Source organism: Acanthopagrus latus, chromosome 3 (genome assembly GCF_904848185.1).
Source record: "Acanthopagrus latus isolate v.2019 chromosome 3, fAcaLat1.1, whole genome shotgun sequence".
In the NCBI taxonomy this organism is placed as follows: domain Eukaryota; kingdom Metazoa; phylum Chordata; class Actinopteri; order Spariformes; family Sparidae; genus Acanthopagrus; species Acanthopagrus latus.
This window is the reverse complement of record NC_051041.1, coordinates 17,943,002-17,950,672: the sequence shown is the minus strand read 5'-3', so window position 1 is coordinate 17,950,672 and position 7,671 is coordinate 17,943,002. Positions and strand designations below refer to the sequence as shown.

Sequence of the window (7,671 nt, the reverse complement as noted above, 5' to 3'; positions counted from 1 at the left end):
TAGAAAACATTTATTTTGGAAGAATAGAGTAAAATACATTGAGTATGTACTGTATATCCAGTGGTGGAAGAAGCAGTCATATCGTGTTCTCTACTTATAAGTTAGACTTGTTTTGTAAAAAGTACCCAAAAGTCACACTTGAGTAAAAGTAAAGGTGTTGTGTTGAAATCATACTTTCATGAAAGTGAAAGTCACCCATTCATGAGTGAAAGTCTTAAGATATCTGATTTTAAAGTATCACAAAATGTAAAAGAAAATTGAACAAGTTGTACAGAATATATATGCAGTATAAGGTTCTACCAGTTATTGGAGCTGATATCGAGTTTTCTGATTTAAAAATATTATAAATGTGCTTCTTTGATGCAGCATGCAATCTCTAAAGTCACTAAAGTTATCATAAATAATACAAGTCTTGCCTCCAAAATGTTCTGTAGTGGAGGTATGAAGTAGCAGAAAATGTAAATACTCATGTAAAGCACATTTTTACTTGAGTTACTTAGTTACATTTCATCACTAAGTAAAAAGAAAAGTAAAAATATTTTATGCGTTGTTCAGAGTACTCTTGTATTGTGTGATATCTTGACGTGTAGCAGCATTTAAATGTTGGTAGAAACACTTGTTTGGATTTTTCATCTTTAACAATCAGACATTTTCTTGATAAGGTCTGAATCGTCAAAGTAAATTATAAAACCCAGAGTAAATGTAAACTGGAGCTATAAGCAGGCCTACATACTGTCAACCTCAAAATAAATCAAACATCATGTTCATGTGTCTTTACGGTGGATGACAGTTTAAAGTAAAAAGCAACTAGACTGTGAAAACCTCTTCACCATCCTACATTTTCAAATTTTGATTCATTCTTTTTTTATTGTTCTCATCAGACCATTCCATGACCCCTCCTGTCCTGAAGGCATCAACTGTCCCGTCTCTCCACGAATTCACTCGGGGTAACTTTTAAATAGGCCACTCATCTGTAACTGTGGAGGAGTGAGAGGGCTGCAGGCTGCAGGCTGCAGGCCGGAGGAGATTGTCGGGGTGCGGCTCAACTGCGACCCCTGCTGGCGGATAGTGGTGACACTGCTGCATGAACAGCTTCAGGTCACTTTCTCCTCATTCAAGTGAAATCAGGCAGCAATCACAGGATAGATATTTAGATATTTAGATATTGTGGACATGTAAACTTTATTAGAACAAAAGAGACGTCAGGTCATTTTTTCTTATTTCTTTTATTTCGTTTAAAAGCCTCTTGGTTCATCTGTCTATTAATGTATTATGTTTATTGACACATAGTATAAGTATACCCGATATAAACTCTATAAACGTAAAGTGAGAACAAGCTGATGAAGTCCAAATGGATGGAGCCACTTCCTCAGCGTCTCTACTACACTGACCTCTTTACCTCTGAGTGTGGCTACGATGGAAGTCAACTCCAGCCTGTCTGGAAAAACTCCACACTAACTTTTTATATGCCATTGCACCACAGAGAAGTCAAGGCAATCCTTAAAGGGACAATGATGAGTGAGTCTAGTTCAATGCAACAACAAGTTCAACACACATCGCCTCTGTCAGCCGCCTGGACCGTCTCAGACCTCCTGCAGGACGAGAGCTGATCTGCTGCGGACGAACCAAGCGTGCTGCAGGGCTCATCTGACGTCCATCACACCTCATTTAGGATGCAGCTGCAGCCTTGTTACAGCCCAGCTGTAATAATGTTCACATTCACACAATGAGCCATCAGGCCGTTTGAGACAGTATAGTGTAGTCCATCACTGGAGGAGATGTGCGTAACCGCGTCCTGAGCTGTTAGTCCCGCACAGCTGTAACACAAACCTTTAAAATAACAAGTGACATTTGCGGTCCGCCTCGCCCCAGCCTGAGCCTCAGATCCACTTGGTGGCCAAACAAATCCACAGTTTAAAAGCTCCAAATCGCGCCGCTTTAAAAAGAGCTGTGAGGAGTAATCTGCTCCAACTGATCTGACGCCAGCGCGCAGTCATTTGATTAATCCGCAAGTATTTTCATAACGATGTGAAACACATTTAAATCAACTTTGTGAAGTTCTGACAGATTTATTAGGGGAGAGCTCTTAAATCACCCCCACATGCTCCTCTGAGGACGACGCTGATTGGTAGAATCGCACATGATGCGTGGGAGGCTAGTGCGCCTGCGCACAGCTTCATGTCCCGGAAAGACTAGCGGGGGACGCTGGGGGAACTCGAGGTGACTTCCATGGGACTATTTTATCGTTATTTTCTGTTTTTGACCTCAGGAATGAAAGTTCCTCTTTAAAATCTCTTTGAGGGTCATGATTATAAACTGATCACGGGTCAGATTTAAGGCTGTATGCTGAGTCCAAAGCCAAGCCCAAACTGACTCTCATATCTTTAAACTAGTTTAAATTATTTAGTATTTGGTATCAGATCTCTGAGGGCAGAGAAACACTATGTTCAACTCTACATGAAAAGTGGATGAGCAATATTAATTTTGGGTATGAATCTATTGATTGATGAGCTACCTTAATCAATAATCTAAAGTGGACACAGCCTGATGTTTGGCATCGGTTGCAGGTTAAATGAGATGTTTAAATTAGCTGAGCAAAAGACAGCTGAGTGTCACAAATACAGTTCCATTTAATCTCCTGATTTTGCAGAACTTTAATTTAATTTCAAGTCATATTTTTGATATGTATAATTAGTGGAGAAATGCAATTTTTGTATTTAAAAACAAATGTTTTTTTTTTCAGTATTTAAAAAAATAAGACTATGACTTGTCTTATGACTATGCACATGACTATGTGCCAATAGTTTTATTTTATTGTTTTGGAGTAATTTTAGAATATGTATTTATTTTGTTTATGAACATACAGAGTAATTAAAGACACACATGCTGTATTAAACTGTGTTCCTGGGAAATGTTCTAATTCCCTCCAACGATAATTATCATTTTAATTTAAAAGAGGATGAATTGTTAGATAAAAACTGTGTGTGATTGTGTGATATTTTTAGGAATAGAATGTATAATACAATAAGAATGGCTGACCTTAAAATTTAATTCACCTTTTTATTGACGTGTAAATATAAACGAGTATAATTTAAAATATAATAATATTTTTTAATTTACTTATTTTAATCCATTATGTCTTGAACAGTGTGTGTGTGTGTGTGTGTGTGTGTGTGTGTGTGTGTGTGTGTGTGTGTGTGTGTGTGTGTGTGTGCTCAGCTCGCGGAGCTCTGTCCTCCAGAGAGCAAAACAACCGACTGGCCGCTCTCTGCATCCAGACCCCGGCGCTGCTTGATTGACAACTGCGCTTATCCAATCAGAGAGCGTACCACCACCTCGACATCTTATTGGTTCTCGGGTCCGGCTCCAGCTCTCTGCATCAGCCAATCACAGCGCGCGTACGCCAATAAAACTTAATACAGCCATCCTGGCAGACTCTGTGGCGCCCCGCAGCGGAGGCATATGGAAGCAATTTCAGGTCGGGCTCCTTCTCTGCAAATTGAGTTGTAGTAATGAAAAATGCATCGCTCTTTTAAGGGCTTTATTTCTTTCCCTTTTCAGTGCGGGTTTTGTTTTAATGCTGATGGACTGTGCAGACTTCTTCCACATGATGTGTCCCTGTGGTGTGCAGGAAGCTGGCTGCTTCGTGTTAGTCCAGTCAGCGGTGGTTCTGCTTTGTTCCGTCAGCAGTAACACGTCTCGACAGTAATGTAGAACTGTTGTATTTATTGCCACTCTGAGCCATGTAAAACACAATAACTCCCAACCTTTATTCCCATTTTTCAGTGTGTAACATGTGCTATTATTTTGAAAAGCGACTGTTTTGCCAGAGAAAGTGTCAGTGCAGCTGTGGCCAGGAGGGGGCGCTGCTGCTTAAGTTTTCCATCCTGAGGCCTGACCTGTGGTTTGTTCACCTCTCACGACTGGATCCTGTGTTCACGAGTTGAAATGTACCTCTTTTCAATTTGAAAAAATGAAAATATCATCAAGATCTCACTCAGAAATAAATAAGAAATATATACATGTGACAGCTGCTTCAACCAGACGCAGATTTTATAGCTCTTCCTCACGTTCTCCGCGTTCCTTCCTTTTCTTTCACCATCTCTCAAGCGTCCAGAGGTTGAGGGGCCAGCACTGGGGCGAGGCGCTGACAGTTTAAAAAAAAAAAAAGGAGTAAGAAAAAGTCATGAGGGAAGCGGTCGTGGATTTGATGTCAGAGCCTGAGATTGGCCTCCTTGATAAAATCGGTCTGGCTCGGCGAGATTGGCAGCCTTCTCGTCGGAAAAGAAAACAGAAAGGGCCCCAAACAAACAGAGCAGAATGGCCCCGGCCGAGCAGAAAAACAGCCCTGTGCCATGTGACCTGGTAACTGCGGAACAATGTCAGCTCAGGCAAACACACACGTGAAAGAAAGTGGAGCGACAAAGATTTGGATTCATTTTTGTGCATATTTTTGCTTGTGCATCGACACGGGAAGTGAGTGTTTTCAGGCCGATCTTGAAGGAAACCTCCCTGTGTTCCTGCAGCTATTGTGTCTACTCCACTAATGGACTCCTCTTCCCCTGTCTCCTTTTTCTCCCTCTGTCTTCCCCTCCTTTTTTCTCCCATATCATATCCATGTATTCCCCCGGGGGCTGATTAAAAGGCTTTCTAGCAGGGGTGAGGGGAGAAGAGAGGAGAGAAGAGGAGAAGAAGAAGGGGGGGTGGCAGTGTGGAAGAGTGGTCCTTATTACCCCATATGTCTGGACAGGAGAGGGTGGAGTGGAGGTCCTCTTCCAGTTAATCAATAGAGATACGGTCCTTCTCCGCTCCCTGTGTCTCCTCTTGCCTCCACCCTCAGCCTCCCCCATTAGAGATAATGTGTCTGGTATTGACACAGCAGGGTCTGGGTTCTATGACAGAAATACAGTTGTGCTCCGCGAGGCCCACGTCAAAAACTCTGTGGTCGACAGATCGGCCTGACTCATCGATTCGCAGTGTGACCCAATTCTTCTTCTTCTTCTTCTTTTTCTTCTTCTTCTTCTTCTTACAAACAGATGGAAAGTGAGCAGAGATTGCAACAACATCTATTTGTTTAGTATTAGTCTCATAAGAAAATGTGTGTAAAGGCATTACAATTGATTATCTCTGCACTTCTTTCTCAGCAAGGTACCGACGATGTTCCAGTATTTTTCAGGAAAGTGGTTTGTGTAAACCCTTTTATCCCATTAGTCATTGATTTTCATGGTCACACGCTCACTTTTTCCATATTTATATTGTTGTTTGGTTGAGACATTCATTTTGGTCTGAGTGGACTAATTTTAAGTGCTTCTGTTTTGGTAAGACGATAACGCTGAAATATGTCTTTTCTGTCGTGACTCAAACTCACTACAACTTCAGCTGGTTGTAAAACAGTCTCAGTTTAACACTGATGCCTCCCTGTGACCTGTGTGAGCAAACAAGACCTTCTGCATAAAGATTTTCTATTTCTGCAAAGTTATTGTAGTTATTCTTGTTCCCTACCAACTTATCCGGGGCTGATATTAAAACTATTATTCACAGTTTATTTTATGATGAGGATGAATTAAGGCGATTCACAGGTTGAGGAAATAAGCTGCTCTGTAGTCAGTTACATTACAGTTGCATAGCCACAAAGAGACACCTCATCACATGCATCCAGCAAACAGTTGTTTTTAAAAGACAGTGTCAAAGTGAGAGCACAAATATCAACATTACACAGTAAAAACTAAATCATCATTTTGTATTACATTGCAATACTAGGAGGACTCTTTCTTCAATGAAGAGAACATACATATAAAATTATAGAGTTGGAGCAAAGGAGGGTCCGTGGATGAGACGACCCAAAATACAATGAACAAATGCAAAATTAAACAATTATCCAGCCAGAGAAGAGCGACTGGACCAGTCCATTGCTGACGACAGCGGGGGGATCCCTGTCTCCTCTGGCTGGTCGAGGGTCGTGTGGGTGTTGCCCTGCAGGGCTGCTTCTGAGAGATGCCTGGGGTAGCAATGTCTGGGGTGGCAGTGGGGAGAACCACCTCTGACCTCCCTGACTCGGTAACCCCCGGGGTCACAGAGGGAGGGGAGGGGCCGGCGCTACGGGGGAAAGGGTGTAATTGATGTGGGGAGGGAAGGAGGGAGGCCTGCAGGGGCGGCTGGAAGCAGGGAGGGCGGATGGAGGGATGGAGGGGAAACCTGAGGCCCCGGAGAGAGGCAGGAGTGGGAGAGCTGATGAGGGCTCTGGTCTGTGTCCGCGGGTCTACGGTGCTGGTCTGGACCTCAGGGGAGGCAGCGTGGATCAGAGGCTCGACTGTCCAGACCGCAGACATATCTTATTAGCTGAACTGACTGGTTAACTAAACAGGAATGGAAATCAAAATCTTGCATGATTCAAAAATAATATATTCTGTCTATTATATGCAACAGCTTGGATTTCCTTGCTGACATACACAATAAAAAGCCTTTAAACAGCTAATAAGCACAGTTGAGGTATTTCAGACGAATAGATCTCCTATGTTGGATACTCTTATGCTGGGTGTTTTTTTTTTTTCTTCAAGTTTTTAAGTACACAAACCTTTGAAAAGACTAAATAACCCAAAGGGGTTTCCACTGCCACATTCTCTGGTAATCACTAGCGTACAGCTGCGCTCTCTAAAGTCCTCTTTCCTGTACTGTGAACCACGAGCCAAACAAGTATTTGCTGTTATGATAACACTGATTTATCCATATACAGACATGCAGCTAATTCTGTCTCGCCTTTTGAGGTATTTGTCAAAGAATTTGATAGTTTCTGGCAGAAAGTCACAGTTTCCCTAACTTCAGTCGAAGGTCAAAGGGCACAGTGAATTGCTGAGGTCTGGGGAGGAGGGGTGCACCATGGAGGCAATGGCTGACAGATGTTTACAGAGGTCTGACTGAGACCATAAGAAGGGAGAAGGATTTAACCACTACCAACCAAAAAAATCCACTCCATCTCCACTGTAAGGGACTTGTGGTGAATGCTCTTTTAGGCAAAAACACTGGGCTGCCCTGTCAACCCTCCGTCCAGATGGCTTGGGTGTATCTCATCAGGGGCCCGGGTCCAGCAGGTCCTGTGTGGGCCCCCTATACCATCCACCCCATCGATTTCTCTCCGACTGGCTCCCTGACTGCCTCTCTTTCACAGTCTCGGGATTCCTCAGCGCTCTGTGTTCAAGCAGCCTGCTCTCGAGTTACCGGCAACCCGGCGCAGATCGTGTCAAAGCTGTTATTTTAGAGAACTGGGTGAGGAGAGGGGAAAATGTGTACTGTGTTTGTGAGGGAGAGAGATTCAGAGTTTCCTGTCCACATCACAGCACTCTTGAGGATTCTGGTCCTGTCACGGTGTCGAACATAAACATGTCCTCCCGAACCTATAAACACATGGTCAAAGCAAATAGTTTGGAGGTGTATTGCTGAAGATCACGGCGGCTAATCCAGGAGTTCATAATTCCCACACACCTCAGGGAATTGAAATTTTACACCTCCCATTTGGGCCATCTTTTAGTTTTTACATCCCCCTCTTCTTCACTCCTAACGACACTTCTACCTATGACAGACTGTTTGGAAATTCAAACAGTCAGCGAGTTAAATTTTAGTGCTGATAAATTCACATAACCTTAAATCAACCAGGAGTTACGTGGAGATTGTGCA

At 42.9% G+C, this 7,671-nt stretch overlaps 2 long non-coding RNA genes across 2 annotated transcripts; one reads left to right on the top strand and one right to left on the bottom strand.

The window, feature by feature from the left end:
* Nucleotides 1–1,207: 1,207 nt before the first annotated feature.
* Nucleotides 1,208–1,972, bottom strand: LOC119016423. Its single transcript, XR_005074144.1, has 2 exons — nucleotides 1,831–1,972; nucleotides 1,208–1,701 (listed from the first exon to the last, which is right to left on the bottom strand). It is a non-coding gene; the product is annotated as an uncharacterized LOC119016423 (long non-coding RNA).
* A 124-nt stretch (nucleotides 1,973–2,096) lies between these two features.
* LOC119016421 lies at nucleotides 2,097–5,614 on the top strand. Its single transcript, XR_005074142.1, has 3 exons — nucleotides 2,097–2,220; nucleotides 3,220–3,478; nucleotides 3,562–5,614. It is a non-coding gene; the product is annotated as an uncharacterized LOC119016421 (long non-coding RNA).
* Nucleotides 5,615–7,671: the final 2,057 nt, after the last annotated feature.